Source organism: Bombina bombina, chromosome 5 (assembly GCF_027579735.1).
Source record: "Bombina bombina isolate aBomBom1 chromosome 5, aBomBom1.pri, whole genome shotgun sequence".
Lineage (NCBI taxonomy): Eukaryota > Metazoa > Chordata > Amphibia > Anura > Bombinatoridae > Bombina > Bombina bombina.
Genome location: NC_069503.1, coordinates 461698712 through 461715930, shown reverse-complemented (window position 1 = coordinate 461715930; position 17219 = coordinate 461698712). Strand labels below are relative to the sequence as shown.

The window sequence follows — 17219 nt, the reverse complement described above, 5'->3', positions numbered from 1 at the left end:
TACTGTGCTAGACCCGAAAAAATAGACTCCCTGGCAGACACTATTGGTCTCCCAGGTGGGTGCACTAGCGACTTGTGTATCTTTGGCAACAAATAAAGTATGGGAGTCTCTTGGGATGGTCGATAGTAAGAAAATCACTCTCCTGATTAGTTAAGTATCCTTTATTGAGCCCAAACTCAATAGATTTATCAAAAAGTTTTTTATAAGTCATAGCAGGATTAAAGGATAGTTTCTTGTAAGTTGAGGTATCAGATAACTGACGTAGTGCCTCTAGTTTATAATCATTGTAGTTCTGTATTACGATGGCACCCCCCTTATCGGTGGGGGGGGGGATGGTGATGGTATGATCATGCATCAGGGTGTCAAGGGCTATTTGTTCTTCTTTGGATATGTTGGAAAAAATCATTTGTCAGGATTACCTTTACAATCAGACCTAATTATCCTAGTAAAACTACCTATGGATGACTGTAGAGTGGGCGGGTCAAAACTAGATGTTTTTTTAAACTTACTATTGAAGTTAGTGTGTGGTTGGTCTTTAAATAATTCCTTAATATTTAACTGTCTTTGAAACCGATAGATATCTACTTCAGTTTGGAAGCTATCTGGTTTAGGAGTGGGAATAAAGGAAAGTCCCTTGTTTAGTATTTTGGTTTCGTCAGCTGTCAATGGTCTGGAACTCAAATTATAAACTATGTTTATTTCTTGTGAGTGAGTTTTCTTCTTGTTCCCCCCTCGTCTGATATGCCTCCTTCTAAGTTTTTTGATTGTGTATGTGTATTTTCATTAGCTGATCTAGTAGTGATAGAGCCCCCTGTGGTTGTGAGGTCCCTTTTTTAGTGCTGATAGAATTACTGTCACTTCACAGCTACTAGTGTCAACCGTCTCAAAAGTGGTTTTTGTTCTTAAATGGGTGCGTCGCCTGGGATTATGTTCCCTTCGTCTGTCTTCTCCTCCATGTAACCATTTATATATCCTCTTTTCTCTGTAATCAGTCTCTACAGTGGAGAGTTTTCTATTTTTGAAAGCTAACAGCTCAATGTTATACTTTTTGATCAGTGAGTCTAATTTTGTCACCCAAGTATCAGATTTATCATCTACTAGTACTTGATAGCTTTCAGTTTTGATTATCTCTATCTCAATTTGTATGTTAGATTCTAAACGAGAGACCTCTTGGATGGTGAGCAGGATTAGATCATAGGAGCATTTATTTAGAATACAGCACCATTTTCTGCAGAACTCTGGGTTTGTTCTACCTAGAATAGGTACATTAGTAACTCTGAAGCCTCTTGGTATCAATCTGTTTTTATAATAATTAGACAAATAAACGGCATGCAAATTATAGTCAATTTTACGTTTGTTCAAATTAAGAAGCTTATGATATATATCAATAGGGGTATCTCCCCTCAACTCACGCAAATCAGTGGTGTTTAAAATACGTGCAGCATCATCATCAGTGAATATGAACATATCTGTATTTACCAGTTCCTCATCAGTGCGGTTGGTAGTGCATCCTGGGGGAGAACGGCTTATGGCTCCAGCTTCCATGAATAAAAGAAGAGAGAATTGTTAAAAACAACAGCTCAAGGTTTGCTGAAAAGGTGCTTCCACAAAAGAAGTAATCACACAGGGGTGTGTCCTCTGATGATACCTTCTGTAAATCCAATATGCCAATTCCAAAAATTTATAGCAAAAAGTACAAAAAACAATTGGGTGCAACTTCAAAAAATACATGAACAAAGTCCAGATTAGAACTCCACACCATGTAGTTTATTGGATAAACAAGGCTCCTTATTCTCTGTTCCAGCATATGTGTTATGCTATCCTTCTATTGCCACTAACATATAACATGCGACTTTTCAATGGATACAGCTCCAACTATGTTCTTAACTTTTTCTCTTTTTCTTTTTTCCTTCTTTTTCCCATTTCTACACTCTTTTATTCTGGCTTTCATACTACCGGAGGCTGAGTGGACTTATAAAGCAGTATGAGAGGTTCCAACACCCCACACGATACTACTATACTGAATATGAGCTTGTTACTCTTTCATTGAGGTGCAGTACAAAGAATATGTATGGGTATACCCGCGATGTGTGAGGCAAATATTGTATGGTCAAAATAAATATATGTGTGGCATACCCCGTAATCCGCCTTACCACATAATGCTGACACACACTCCGTCCACGGCAAAGAATGTGAGGATCGAACATGCACAAAAATCGTCTGAGACCTAATGAGGCGTATGTTTACTGAATACGGCATCGTTATGCCAGAATCATATGGAACGCTCATTTTTCACAAGGTCCTTCTCCTGATTCGCCCCGATCGCATGCAAGGCGTAACTGGTGGGCGTTCATGATGACATTTGAGTTCTACAGGGCCGCAAGATCGGCTAGCCGCATCAATGGAGGGCGGAGGATACAGAGTTATGCACTGATATGGTAATTAGCCATGTGGTTGGAGTAAAACACTGCCGAGATTGACATATGACGCTTCAACCAATCAACATATATGTGGGTGTGACGGACCATTCTCACTGCAGCACAAAAAGGATCACAAACAGCTGATAGCAGCCTCTTTGTCAAATCGGTAATCACTATAAAGAGAATAGAAAGCCAGAATCTTTATGCTCACATTGGAACATCACATAGCTGATGTAACTCTTAGGAACCATTTTGCTTATCTTTGGGACATTTGATAAAGATGCCAGTTAGGCATTGAAACGTCATGTTTACCCTTACTTTTTAATCTTTTGTATTATTAAAAGTTAATTTTTATTTATATAGAAGACAAGTGAGTGCTGTCTTTTTTGCACTATATATATATATATATATATATATATATATATATATATATATATATATAAATATGTATTTACAATAAAAATTACATTGTTTTGTATGCGGAGAACATGGGAATGTGAAATATGTAAAACTCCTGTCGGGTTAGTGCTAGGTGTTCTGAACTCTCCATGGACTTCTATGGGGAGAATACGTTAACGTGGTTGTGATATTGTGAAGTGCTTTGGTTGGCGTATGTCGGGTTTCACTCTCACAGAAACTTTTCACTTTCAACTATATAACTTAATAAACAAGCTACACAACACGTGCAAAAAGCTTTTAATCTAGCTAAGTTTACACTTGAGCGAAAGCGCTAAATAGCGCACCACTTGTTATTGGGCTCTAAGTTTATAATTAGATTTCTGATAAGACATGGGTGCCTATTTATCAACTTATGGGCGGACATGATTAATTGTATCGAATCATGTCCGTCCGAAATCGATAAAGGCCAACAGCATGCACTGTCTGCATTTATCATTGCACAAGCATTTTCTCCAGGGGGTATATATCATCCCGATCGTATCTAATCGGGATAATTGCTGTCCGCCACCTCAGAGGTGGCGGATAAGTTAAGGAGCAGCAGTCTTAAGACCGCTGCTTCTTAACTTACGTTTCCTGGTGGCTCGCACGTAAACTGCTGCATTCGCTCATGTTAAATCAGCCCCATAGTGTAAAAGGACTAAAGCACTTCACAAAGCTAACTAGCAGGGTTCACATTTTTATATTGTGCAGTCTGTTTGTCTGTACAAAAAGAGCTATGTGGGTTGTCCCTGTGGATCAGTTTTGCTAAATATTAATTTCATTTTAAATTCAAATATTTATTTCACAGGTGACATCAATGGCGTGCATAAATCCTATTCACCCGTAATATATTAAAATTATTAAATGACAGATTAAAATGAACAGAAACATGACAAATAGTTTCCCTTATTAAATGTTCATCCCTCTTTCAACTCAATACACCACTTTTGGACTTAAACAAAATGATGAAATAGCACATGAGGGAGATATCAGAAATCCCTAATTATAGCCATCCTATGGGGTTGAAAAATAGGCTACCGAACTAGTAAATAAAGGCATAAAAAACACAAAAGTCAAACAATAACCTGTTACATGGACAAGCTATAGTAAAATAGCTACATATTATATTTCCCCTGAGGGAGGATTGAGAGACTAAGCTAATACTCACATACTGCCAAAACCAGGAATGTATAGGACATATGGGGTAAAATATGTTTGTAAAAAATATAATTTTAGGAATAAACCAGCAAAAGGGAGTAAAGACAAGAGTTAAACACCATAATTCTGCTAAACCCCAGTAAATAGCCACTAGCGCCTATTATAAATGGGTAATCAACCATATATATATAATAATACAACTCCACCCCTTTAAGAAGTTCTTGGGATAGAGCAAGCTATTTCTGCCTTGGGGCAATGACAAGGGTATCTATCTTAATTAAAGTGAAAGTTAAGTCAGAGCTTTTGCTATTCATATTTTGAAATATCATTAAAATTGAACGTTAGTTTCATTCATGCTTTTTTCACTCCCTTTGTCTAAATACATTTTATTACTTGCCGAGTTTGTTCTATCAGCTATCCGTTCCTCCACCCACGATAAAAAAAAAAAAGTATTTGGCTGTGACGAAACCTTCGGTATCTAACCGATTGGTTCCCCCATTGGCGTCTCCAGCATCCAGAATTACTCCCACAGCTTCTAATGCGCATGCGGCTAACAGTGAATCCCTTCTGTCTCAGAGAAGCGCGTTCACGGTAGCCGCATGCACATTAAAGAAGGGTATCCTGTTTACCTCACGAAAGCTACACAGAGTTTGTCATTTTATAAATATTTATATCCCAAAAAAATGTTGATACGATATGCTCACAATAAATAGTTTGGAGGGTTATATACTCTTTGGGGAATCCCGGAACGCATAGAGATAATATTCTGACGATCTACACTACAATACTAAACATTGAATCAAGTGAATCTGTTACTATGTATCACAGCGGATATTGTCAAATTGCGCATGCGCAAACATTTTCCGTAGTCGGTTACGAGCGCGCATCTTGATGTAAATGACGTCACGGTCAGTTGAATATTCAAGCTCGCATAAACCAGGAAGATGGCGAGGGGGCGGAGGAAGGCAATGCTTTATGCGATCGGTAAAACTCAAATTATTTAGTCACACTTTCATTTGTTTAAAAAAATAAGTTAGCGACTTGTTTAATTGAACTGAGGTTTAACTGTAGGTAGATTCATTAGCAGATAAATTTACTTTCACTTTAATTAAAATACACTGAGCTGACCCAACACTTAGCTGTGATTATATACTCAGTAATTTACACATATATTAAGCTGGAGCAGTATATATACTGCCAAATGATAAATTGTCCCCTATATGTTATAAAAGGTCGATTTCGCTAGAAGTGACTTATAATGACTGGAAATAGAATGTATCAGTGATATTAATTCTGTAACAATTATCAGGTGTGCTTTTGTGTGATTAGAACACACAATACCTTATGTGAGCTTGATAATAACACTGCTTGGTGTGATTAGTACAAACAAAACTTTATGAGAGGTTGATAACAACATTGTCATTATACCGCAGGTATCATTGATACTAACACTCTGACTCATTATACTCACTGTTATTATCTTATTAACACACTGAGTTTAAGCAACGTTTAATGTGCGTGTGTACAGTCCGGTTGGACTTTATTCATCACTTTTCCCTAATAAAATTATCTTGTATGAATGTTTGAGATTTTAAAATATAATTTTTTTTGATACGTTACTGTTAAGAAAATATACTCCTAGGCCCCATTTTATCAAAGGTCTTGCTGACCTGATCCGACACTGCGGATCAGGTCCGCAAGACCTCGCTAAATGCGGAGAGCAATACGCTCTCTGCATTTAACATTGCACCAGCAGCTCACAAGAGCTGCTGGTGCAACGCCACCCCCTGCTGACTCACGGCCGCCAGCAGGGAGGTGTCAATCAACCCGATCGTATTCGATCGGGTTGATTTCCGGCGATTCCTGTCCACCTGCTCAGAGCAGGCGGACAGGGTTATGGAGCAGCGGTCTGTACATAAACTTGTAGATCACTAGTTAGGCCTCATCTTGAGTATTGTGTACCGTTTTGGAGGCCATATCTCCAGAAGGATATAAACAACATGGAATCTGTGTAAAGGACGGCTACTAAAATGGTACATCGTCTACAAAATAAAACTTACCAGGAAAGGCTCAATTATCTACATTTATATAGCTTAGAGGAGAGAAGGGAAAGAGGTAAAAGGATGAGGGTGACCATATTTCCACTTTAAAACAGGACACTTATGTCCTGTTTTAAAGCTGCAATATGGCCACCCTAGATAGGATACTAACTTTCAAGTATATTAGGCTTACTAAAGCTGAGGCTGTGAGTATTTTGTAGAAAAAGAAAAATTCAATAAGTAGGCGTCTCAAGCTAAATGGTAGTAGATTTAGTAGTAATGTGCAGAAGCACTTCTTTACAGAAAGGGTGATTGATTAATTAAATAAACTTCAACAAGAGGTGGTGATAACAAACACTGTGGGGGACTTCAAGAATGCCTGGGATAAGCATAAAGAAATCCTACGTTAATCAGCTGCACACTTCCATCAACGTCAGTTCAGCAAGTCAATATGAAACTAGGCTTTAAATGAAGTAACAATAAAGGTATATGCACCTCCCTGATTAGCATACATATCACAGGTCTAATGACAAACGGGGTAAGTCTTTACCCTCAAACCTTAACCCACACCAGACCTCCGCTGCAATACCCATTCGGTCTCTAATCTACCATGGTCCTTACTCCAACAGGACAGTGATCAACTTTAGAGTATGACTGCTATCCTATATGCCTCCTATACTCTTTTGACTCAGACGCACAGTAAATTCTTGTAAGGCCAATGGGTTTATGTCTGCAAAGTTCCAGAGATAAGTTGAGACTATAAGGGCAGAAAACACATCTCCAGATCATAAAAGTCCAGGACGATCCAGCAGAGCTTAGGAGGATTTAATAATTGTTGTAGAGGTGTAATGGAGCACCATAGACATTTGCATTAGTGGGCAACTTTATAGATTTTTTTTTTGCAAGCAACACTCACCTCAGCTTCCTCTTTGGCTTGCACTGATAGAAACTCTAAAATATCAATAGAAGCCTGTGAGTTGAGTGCCATAGAACCTCAATAAAATTAACAGTCGCAGAATTCTCCTTTTGGACCCCTAATTCCTCCAGGCCATCAGTGATGTGTGAAGGATTAAGTACCATAGCAAAGTCATGTAAATCTCTAATGAAAGCAGACATGTCGACATGATATCATCTTCTTTAGCTTAGACAGTGGGAGACATTGCTTAGCATAAGACAGAGAAGTCTCAATTACTGTTGCAAAATCACGGAGGTGAATATTAAGAAGCCCCTGTATATTTGAGCAAAAAGATTCCATTGTAGGCAGTTATTCTCATAGAAAAAGAGGAAGTTTACTTCACTGCAGTGGAGCATTATAAATATAAGAGTCCTTACTGGGTTTACAGTGCAGCAGGCTCTAACGCTCCAGAATATTTGGATTACAGAACGCAATACAGACTTAAAGGGACATTACGGTCAAAATTGAAATGCACATAGATGAATTACATATTTGAATAAAAACATATTTACAATATAGATATATTGGCAAAAATGCTTCTAGTAAAAGTTTTCACTGTTTTAGTGTTTACATTTGTCTCTACATGTGCATGTGAAGCATAGCTAGATATTCTTAGTGCACCAGCTTTTAAATAATGTAGCTGCTCAAAACATCAGTGGGGCTTGTATCATGTCAGCAATTAACAGATGGTACAACACCTTAGGCTCTATGAGCAAGTGCTGTGTTTAAAATGCTGGTGCATGGTGCATATTTAATTACACTTTTAAAACAGCTAGAACTTTAAGAAACATTTTTGCAAATACATATATATTACAACAATACTTCTATTAAAAAATAAATGCATCCTTTTGGGTTTTTTTTTACTGGAATATCCTTTTAATTACTTCCTCACAGCTTGCTAAGTCATTATCAATAGGTTAGGATGCAGGATGCAGAGACATGCTAAAGATATTAGCAGTGGAGGTTTGTCAATTATAGCATCCATCTGAGACTGCATTGCTTTGATTGCAGCACAAACCTTAGCAGAGCGCTTTCTCTATGCCAAGGTTTACTTCCTACTAGCAGTGCACATGTGGGGGTCGATCCGATAAAAATCGTCGCCCGCAAAAGCCGGCGATGCCAATAATTGCGCGGATTTGGTATCCTATATACGGCGTAACCTAGAAGTTACGCGCGTATATTTCTGCCGTCGCCCGCAGTTTTTTGGGCCATAGGCAGGTATACCAAACCCGCGCAGTTTGGTATCCAATATGCAGCGTAAGGACTTACGTGGCGAAAATGGAGAAAACTTACTCCATTTTCACCTCGCCACAAAAAGCAGCCGTAAGAAGCCTTACGCTGACTATTGGAGCCCCGTAACTCCCTAAACTAACTAGAAAATAAACCTAACACCTAACGCATGCGCAATGTCTATCTCCCTGTCAACCGCGATCTGCTAAAATAAACCTAACACCTAACGCATGCGCAATGTCTATCTCCCTGTCAACCGCGATCCCCCCCCCCCCCCGAAATCCCTAATAAAGTTATTACCCCCTAAACCGCCGCTCCCAGACCCCGCCGCCATCTACATAAACTAACCCCCTACTGTGAGCCTCTAAAACCGCCGCCATCTACCTTATCTATCCCCTAATCTGACCCCTTACACCGCCGCCACCTATATAAAAATTATTAACCCCTAATCTAATCCCCCTATACCGCCGCCAGCTATATTAATATTATTAACCCCTAATGTAAGCCCCTTACACCGCCGCCATCTCTATTAAAATGATTAACCCCTAATTTAATCTACCTACCCCGCCGCCAGCTATATTATCTATATTAACCCTAAGTATATTATAGTTAATATAGTTATTACATTATATATATTAACTATATTAACCCTAATTATATTAGGGTTAATATAGTTACTATAGTATTTATATTAACTATATTAACTCTATCTAACACTAACACCCCTAACTATATTTATATTAAATTAATCTAATTAATTTATAAACTAAAATATTCCTATTTAAATCTAAATACTTACCTATAAAATAAACCCTAAGATAGCTACAATATAATTAATAATTACATTGTAGCTATGTTAGGGTTAATATTTATTTTACAGGTAAATTGTTAATTATTTTAACTAGGTATAATAGATATTAAATAGTTATTAACTATTTAATATCTACCTAGTTAAAATAATTACCCAATTACCTGTAAAATAAATCCTAACCTAAGTTACAAATACACCTACACTATCAATAAATTAAATAAAGTAAAAACATCTATCTAAAAATACAATTAAATTAACTAAACTAAATTACAAAAAAAAACAAACACTAAATTACAAAAAATAAAAAAAAGATTACAAGATTTTTAAGCTAATTACACCTATTCTAAGCCCCCTAATAAAATAATAAACCCCCAAAATAAAAAAAATTCCCTGCCCTATTCTAAATTAAACATATTTCAAAGCTCTTTACCTTACCAGCCCTTAAAAGGGCCTTTTGTGGGGCATGCCCCAAAGAATTCAGCTCTTTTGCATTCAACAAATACAATCCCCCCCCCCCCATTACAACCCACCACCCACATACCCCTATTCTAAACCCACCCAAACCCCCCTTAAAAAAGCCTAACACTACCCCCCTGAAGATCTCCCTACCTTGTCTTCACCACACCGGGCCGAACTCCTGATCCGATCCGGGCGATGTCGTCCTCCAAGCGGCAAAGAAGAATTCTTCCTCCGGCGACGTCTTCCTCCAAGCGGCAGCAAAGTCTTCATTCTTCCGGCGGCATCTTCAATCTTCTTTCTTCGCTCCGCCGCCGCGGAGCATCCATCCCGGCCGACTGCTAAACTTGGAATGAGGTACCTTTAAATGACGTCATCCAAGATGGCGTCCGCCGAATTCCGATTGGCTGATAGGATTCTATCAGCCAATCGGAATTAAGTTAAAAAAATCTGATTGGCTGATTGAATCAGCCAATCAGATTCAAGTTCAATCCGATTGGCTGATCCAATCAGCCAATCAGATTGAGCTCGCATTCTATTGGCTGATCGGAACAGCCAATAGAATGCGAGCTCAATCTGATTGGCTGATTGGATCAGCCAATCGGATTGAACTTGAATCTGATTGGCTGATTCAATCAGCCAATCAGATTTTTTTAACTTAATTCCGATTGGCTGATAGAATCCTATCAGCCAATCGGAATTCGGCGGACGCCATCTTGGATGACGTCATTTAAAGGTACCTCATTCCAAGTTTAGCAGTCGGCCGGGATGGATGCTCCGCGGCGGCGGAGCGAAGAAAGAAGATTGAAGATGCCGCCGGAAGAATGAAGACTTTGCTGCCGCTTGGAGGAAGACGTCGCCGGAGGAAGAATTCTTCTTTGCCGCTTGGAGGACGACATCGCCCGGATCGGATCAGGAGTTCGGCCCGGTGTGGTGAAGACAAGGTAGGGAGATCTTCAGGGGGGTAGTGTTAGGCTTTTTTAAGGGGGGTTTGGGTGGGTTTAGAATAGGGGTATGTGGGTGGTGGGTTGTAATGGGGGGGGGGGGATTGTATTTGTTGAATGCAAAAGAGCTGAATTCTTTGGGGCATGCCCCACAAAAGGCCCTTTTAAGGGCTGGTAAGGTAAAGAGCTTTGAAATATGTTTAATTTAGAATAGGGCAGGGAATTTTTTTTATTTTGGGGGTTTATTATTTTATTAGGGGGCTTAGAATAGGTGTAATTAGCTTAAAAATCTTGTAATCTTTTTTTTATTTTTTGTAATTTAGTGTTTGTTTTTTTTTTGTAATTTAGTTTAGTTAATTTAATTGTATTTTTAGATAGATGTTTGTACTTTATTTAATTTATTGATAGTGTAGGTGTATTTATAACTTAGGTTAGGATTTATTTTACAGGTAATTGGGTAATTATTTTAACTAGGTAGATATTAAATAGTTAATAACTATTTAATATCTATTATACCTAGTTAAAATAATTAACAATTTACCTGTAAAATAAATATTAACCCTAACATAGCTACAATGTAATTATTAATTATATTGTAGCTATCTTAGGGTTTATTTTATAGGTAAGTATTTAGATTTAAATAGGAATATTTTAGTTTATAAATTAATTAGATTAATTTAATATAAATTTAGTTAGGGTTAGATAGAGTTAATATAGTTAATATAAATACTATAGTAACTATATTAACCCTAATATAATTAGGGTTAATATAGTTAATATATATAATGTAATACCTATATTAACTATAATATACTTAGGGTTAATATAGATAATATAGCTGGCGGCGGGGTAGGTAGATTAAATTAGGGGTTAATCATTTTAATAGAGATGGCGGCGGTGTAAGGGGCTTACATTAGGGGTTAATAATTTTAATATAGATGGCGGCGGTGTTAGGGGCTCACTTTAGGGGGTTATAGATATAATATAGCTGGCGGCGGGGTACGGGAGCGGCGGTTTAGGGGTTAATAACTTTATTAGGTTGCGGCGGGGTAAAGGAGCGGCGGTTTAGGGGTTAATAGCTTTTTTATTGTTAGGCTAGTGAGGGGGGATAGCGGATAGAGGGTTAGACAGTGCGGGCTATGTTAGGGAGGCGTGTTAGACAGTGCGGGCTATGTTAGGGAGGCGTGTTAGACAGTGCGGGCTATGTTAGGGAGGCGTGTTAGACAGTGCGGGTGTTTTAGACTTTAGTCAGGTTTTATAGGCGCCGGCAGATTCTAACGTGCCGCAAGTCACTGGCGACGCCAGAAATTTGTACTTACGCAGATTTCTGGACATCGCTGGTTTGTGAGACTTACGGCACGTTAGCATCTGACGGCGACCTATATGGGATGGCTCGAGTTGCGAGCTGAAACTGCGGGCGACGCCGTTTCCCTCGCTTGCGCCGCAAACTGCGATCGATATCGGATCGCGCCCGTGATGTCTCCTTTCACACATTCAGGAAACTGCTATGTGGACTTCGTAGCAGTGGGAGAAGCAGTTTTAGAGAGCGAAGCTTAATGGAGGTCTGCTTAGTTAGCTCATTGAAATTCATGGGTGCTGTGTGCTCTGTAGCTGCTGGTATGACATGCTTCTGCTGTTTGATGTGACAGCTTTAGGGCTATTTGATTTGTGTGATAGCGTTATGTTGCTGAACTATAAACACAGCACATGGGAAAGGGATCCATCCATTATGGTCGATTTAAGATTCTTACCGCCACCCCTTAAAGGGACATGAAACCCAATTATTATTTTTTTTTTTGTGATTTAGAAAGAGCATGTAATTTTAAACAACTTTCTAATTTACTTCTATTATCTAATTTGCTTCATTCTCTTGATATCACTTGCTGAAAAGCATATCTAGATATGCTCAGTAGCTGCTGATTGGTTGCTGCACATAGAGGCCTTGTGTGATTGGCTCACACATGTGCATTGCTATTTCTTCAACAAAGGATATCTAAAGAATTGAGCAAATTAGATAATAGAAGTAAATTGGAAAGTTGTTTGAAATTGCATGCCCTATCTGAATCATGAAAGTTTAATTTTGACTAGACTGTCCCTTTAACTGTCTTCAGCCTCCTTTTAACTATTAGCATGCCAGATTGCCAGCCTGCCTGCCCATTTAAACAGCTCAATAACAGAGGAAAGTCTGTAACTTTACCTTGACAAACCAAAAAAACCCTCTAATTTATTTATTATTTATATTTATATTACATGCACATGTTATTTTAAATGAGGTTCTGGCTTTACCAAAATGTGGTTACAAAAACAGGAATTCATTTTTAAATGCAGCATGTCATATTTAAAATTTTGACAAAATAATAAACACTATTAATGAATTTTAAATGTTCCACAATATCATCACTATTAGATACCTCCTTTTTTTTTTCCCAGCTACCTCTATCACAAATATCCTTTGTTTAATGGATAGTATTTGCACATTTACTTGAGAATGATGCAAGTCATAAAAAAAAAATAATAAAAAAAAAATATTATGGCTTAAAAAAAGACTGAAAAATGGGAGGGGGTTTAGGGGGGCAGCATAATTATGAATGCCTAGGGCAGTACAAAACCTAATACACCACTGTAGCCGGATTGTAGGTTTCTACAGCAGGGCCACCAATCTCAGCAACCAATCATGGCCGGCAACTGTAGCATAAACTTTTATTATGTAAAAATGTTTAATTATATTTCAATTATATTTCGAATAGACTATTTTTTTTAGTTCAATTTGCCTTAAATCTAGTAATCTACAATACTTGCTCATTGTTATGAAGTTTAAAATTGTGTAATCAACAAGGAAGAATATTTTTTTTATCAAAAGTAAATGCTCTTGCATTTGTGTAACATTTGTGCTTATACCAAGCTTCCTAATGAGACCAAAAAGCAAATTCTGGAACCTGCAAATGCTGCAAATCCTATTGCTGGTCTATGAAATTTGCAGCATTTCATAATGCTAGGTTACAGATTTTGCTTTATGTCCCGTTAAATTCGGTATAATTTAAATGAATTAAAATTTGTATTTGCTCTAATTGCTCCTTTTGCCTAGGGGTTTATTCTACACTATATGATATACAAAATAAATAAATAACCACTCATTTAATTTGACATATTCTGATCTGTATAAGTTGCATCTGTTAATATATATTTTTATTTGCTAGCAGCAAACATGTCAAATGAAGAAAAATACATTTTCCAGTTCTCGCAATATAAAAAACATCTACTATATTTAACTAGGCAATTTGTCATTAGATATCTGTCACTCATTTATATGTCTCCATCGTGGTACTTAACCACTCATTTGTATGCTATTTATTTTTCTCTTTCCTTCTTAATCAATATACTCTCCTGCAGAATCACCCATTCTAATTTCTTAAATAAGCATCAGTGTTTTGCCCTTCTAACAAAGCACAGTAGCATCGCTGAATAAAAAGACCAATCCTGAGGTCCAACATATTGACAAAATGAAAATCAATTTTGGTTACTAATTAAATGCTTTCATATGTGCTACAATGCAGGTACATACTGACCACCACTTAAATAACACATTATGCTCATTTGCTAGATAATAGCTGTGTTTATAGGTATTTTATTTGTCAAAAAGTAAAAAGATAAGTAATGATTTCTTTGCATATATAATAATTGCTAAAATACCAATGAGAGATAGATATATAGATGGATGGATAGATGATAGATAGATGGACAGATAGATGATAGATAGATAGATAGATAGATAGATACAGTAGAGAGATGGACAGATATATGAACATATAGATAGAAGGACAGAAAGATAGACAGACAGACAGACAGACAGGCAGACAGACAAACAGATAGAGAGATGATAGATAGATATAGATAGATAGATAGATAGATAGATAGATAGATAGATACCATCACTCTGTGGATTTAATGCACCACAAGTTTGTTCTTAGACTATATGGGACCTTCATCCCTTCCTAATGCTCTGAAACATCACAGAATAAATTGTGCATTAAACCCAAATATCTATCTTTAGTATCTACACAGCTTTCCAGCATATACACACACACACACACACACACACATACAGTGCTATTAATATATAAAAAAAAAATATCCGCAACTACTTAAAAATATTCTGTGACATAATTTACTTTCAAAATGATAAAAACCTTTCTTATGCTATTCACACTTAAAGGGACATGAAACCCAAACTTTTTCTTTCATGATTTAGACAGAACATACAATTTTAAACAACTTTCCAATTTACTTCTATTATCAAATTTGCTTCATTCTCTTGGTATCATTTGTTGAAGGAGCAGTAATGCACAACTGGTTTCTAACTGAACATATGGGTGAGCCAATGATAATCGGTATATATATATGCAGCCACCAATCAGCAGCTAGAACCTAGGTTCTTTGCTGCTCCTGAGCTTTCCTTGATAAAATTTCAGCAAAGAATAACAAGAGAAGGAAGCAAATTAAATAATAGAAGTAAATTGGAAAGTTGTTTAAAATTGTATGTTCTGTCTAAATCATGAAAGAAAAAGTTTGGGTTTCATGTCCTTTTACGCATTATAAGATTATGGTGACCCAAGATGCTGCTACTTTACTGTTGCTTTATTTCGGCTAGATTACGAGTCTTGCGTTATGAGCAAAAAAGCAGCGTTAAGCCTCATAACGCTGCTTTTTTACTACCGCTGCTATTACAAGTCTTGCAGGTACAGCTGTCCCGCACACTTTTTTGGCCTTACCGCAAATCAACTTACGCAAATTGCCTATGGGACTTCCATAGCGCCGGTATTACGAGCTTGTCCTGGGAGGCCAAAAAGTGAGCGGTACAGCCTACCCGTCAAGATTTGTACCGCATTCTAAAGTCAGTAGTTATGAGTTTTACACTACAACGCTGTAGCATAAAACTCATAACTAAAGTGCTAAAAAGTACACTAACACCCATAAACTACCTATTAACCCCTAAACCAAGGCCTTCCCATATCGCAAACACTAAAATTTAATTTTTAACCCCTAATCTGCCGCTCCGGACATCGCCGCCTCTATAATAAACATATTAACCCCTAAACCGCCGCACTCCCGCCTCGCAAACATTAGTTAAATATTATTAACCCCTAATCTGCTGTCCCTAACATCGCCGTCACCTACCTACATTTATTAACCCTAATCTGCCGCCCCCAACGCCGCCGCCACTATACTAAAGTTATTAACCCCTAAACCTAAATCTAACCCTAACCCTAACACCCCCTAACCTGTTTCAACACATTCATGTGTCTTTTTTTATTGTTCCCTATCACCATATCTAAATGGTAATGTACACACACATCAACGCTCTAAATATAATTTCCATATGGATAATATAATTTACGCATACAGAACCATTTAACAAAAAACAAATAATGGGGTCATTAACAGATGTTAAAATCACTGCTGTTAGGGCCTTGCATATGTCCATTCCATACTTCTGTTTTACCCTTTGGTATCTCAGATACTTCATACCTACCTAATGGTATGAATAGGGACTTTGATTGGTCAGTATTTTGGTAAAAAATTAAATTAAATTTATTCTAATGCATAGAGAAATGGATTTATTTGTAGTACTAGAAACAGGGTTAGTTATTCAGTGACAGATGATATGGGGAAGTTATTTTGTTGCTGTAACATGGTTTGAATAATGTTTAAAAAAAGTTTTTTTGTTTAAATTTTGATAAGATAATGAATGTTTAGCTAGTTATATATTTTGTACCGCAGGTGGCGCTCAAGAACAGATTGTATTGGCGCCAAGCCAAACAGTTTAAAAGGATCACCTTTGGGTATTATGTGTATAGCATGATTAAGTGACAGTAGTCACGAAACGTCGCTCTTTCATTTGTCAATAAAGACACTTTTTAAGCAAGTTGTGCTGTGGACATTTTCGTATTGTGCATTTTCTAATACACAGGGATGGAAAGTTTCCACTATCTCTGAACTATTTATATATTGCAGATGATGAATAATAATTTAGACTTTCTCTTATATGTAATACTTTATGGATTAGTAACTTTATACACTGATTGATATACTGCAGCAGTATTTGTACATATATATTAAACTATTGAAAGATATACAGCCAGAGAGAAAGAAGAAAATGAGAAAGAGAGAAAGAGAGAGAAAGAGAGAGAAAAAGAGAGAGAGAAAGAGAGAGAAAGATAGAGAGAAAGAGAGAGAGGTAGAGAGAGAGAGAGAGAGAGAGAGAGAGAGAGAGAGAGAGAGAGAGAGAGAGATGGAGAGAGAGAGGGAGAGAGAATAGATCAGACAGACAGAAAGAAAGAGAGAGAGAAAGAGAGAAAGAGAGAGAGAGAGAGAGAGAGAGAGAGAGAGAGAGAGAGAGAGAGAGAGAGAGAGAGAGAGAGAGAGAGAGAGAGAGAGAGAGAGAGAGAGAGAGAGAGAGAGAGAGGGAGAGAGATTAGATCAGACAGACAGAAAGAAAGAGAGAGAGAAAGAGAGAAAGAGAGAGAGAGAGAGAGAGAGAGAAAGAGAGAGGGAGAGAGAGAGAGAGAGAGAGAGAGGGAGAGAGATTAGATCAGACAGACAGACATACAGACAGACAGATGATTAGATAGATATTTGGATAGATAGATAGATAGATAGCAGTATTTGTACATATATATTAAACTATTGAAAGATATAGAGCCAGAGAGAAAGAAGAAAAGGAGAAAGAGAGAAAGAGAGAGAAAGAGAGAGAAAAAGAGAGAGAGAAAG

General features: G+C 37.4%; 1 protein-coding gene across 1 annotated transcript in view; it reads right to left on the bottom strand.

Moving 5' to 3' along the window:
• Positions 1-17219, bottom strand: part of MYRIP (myosin VIIA and Rab interacting protein) — a 587347-nt gene that overhangs the window by 47310 nt on the left and 522818 nt on the right. The window lies entirely within an intron of this gene.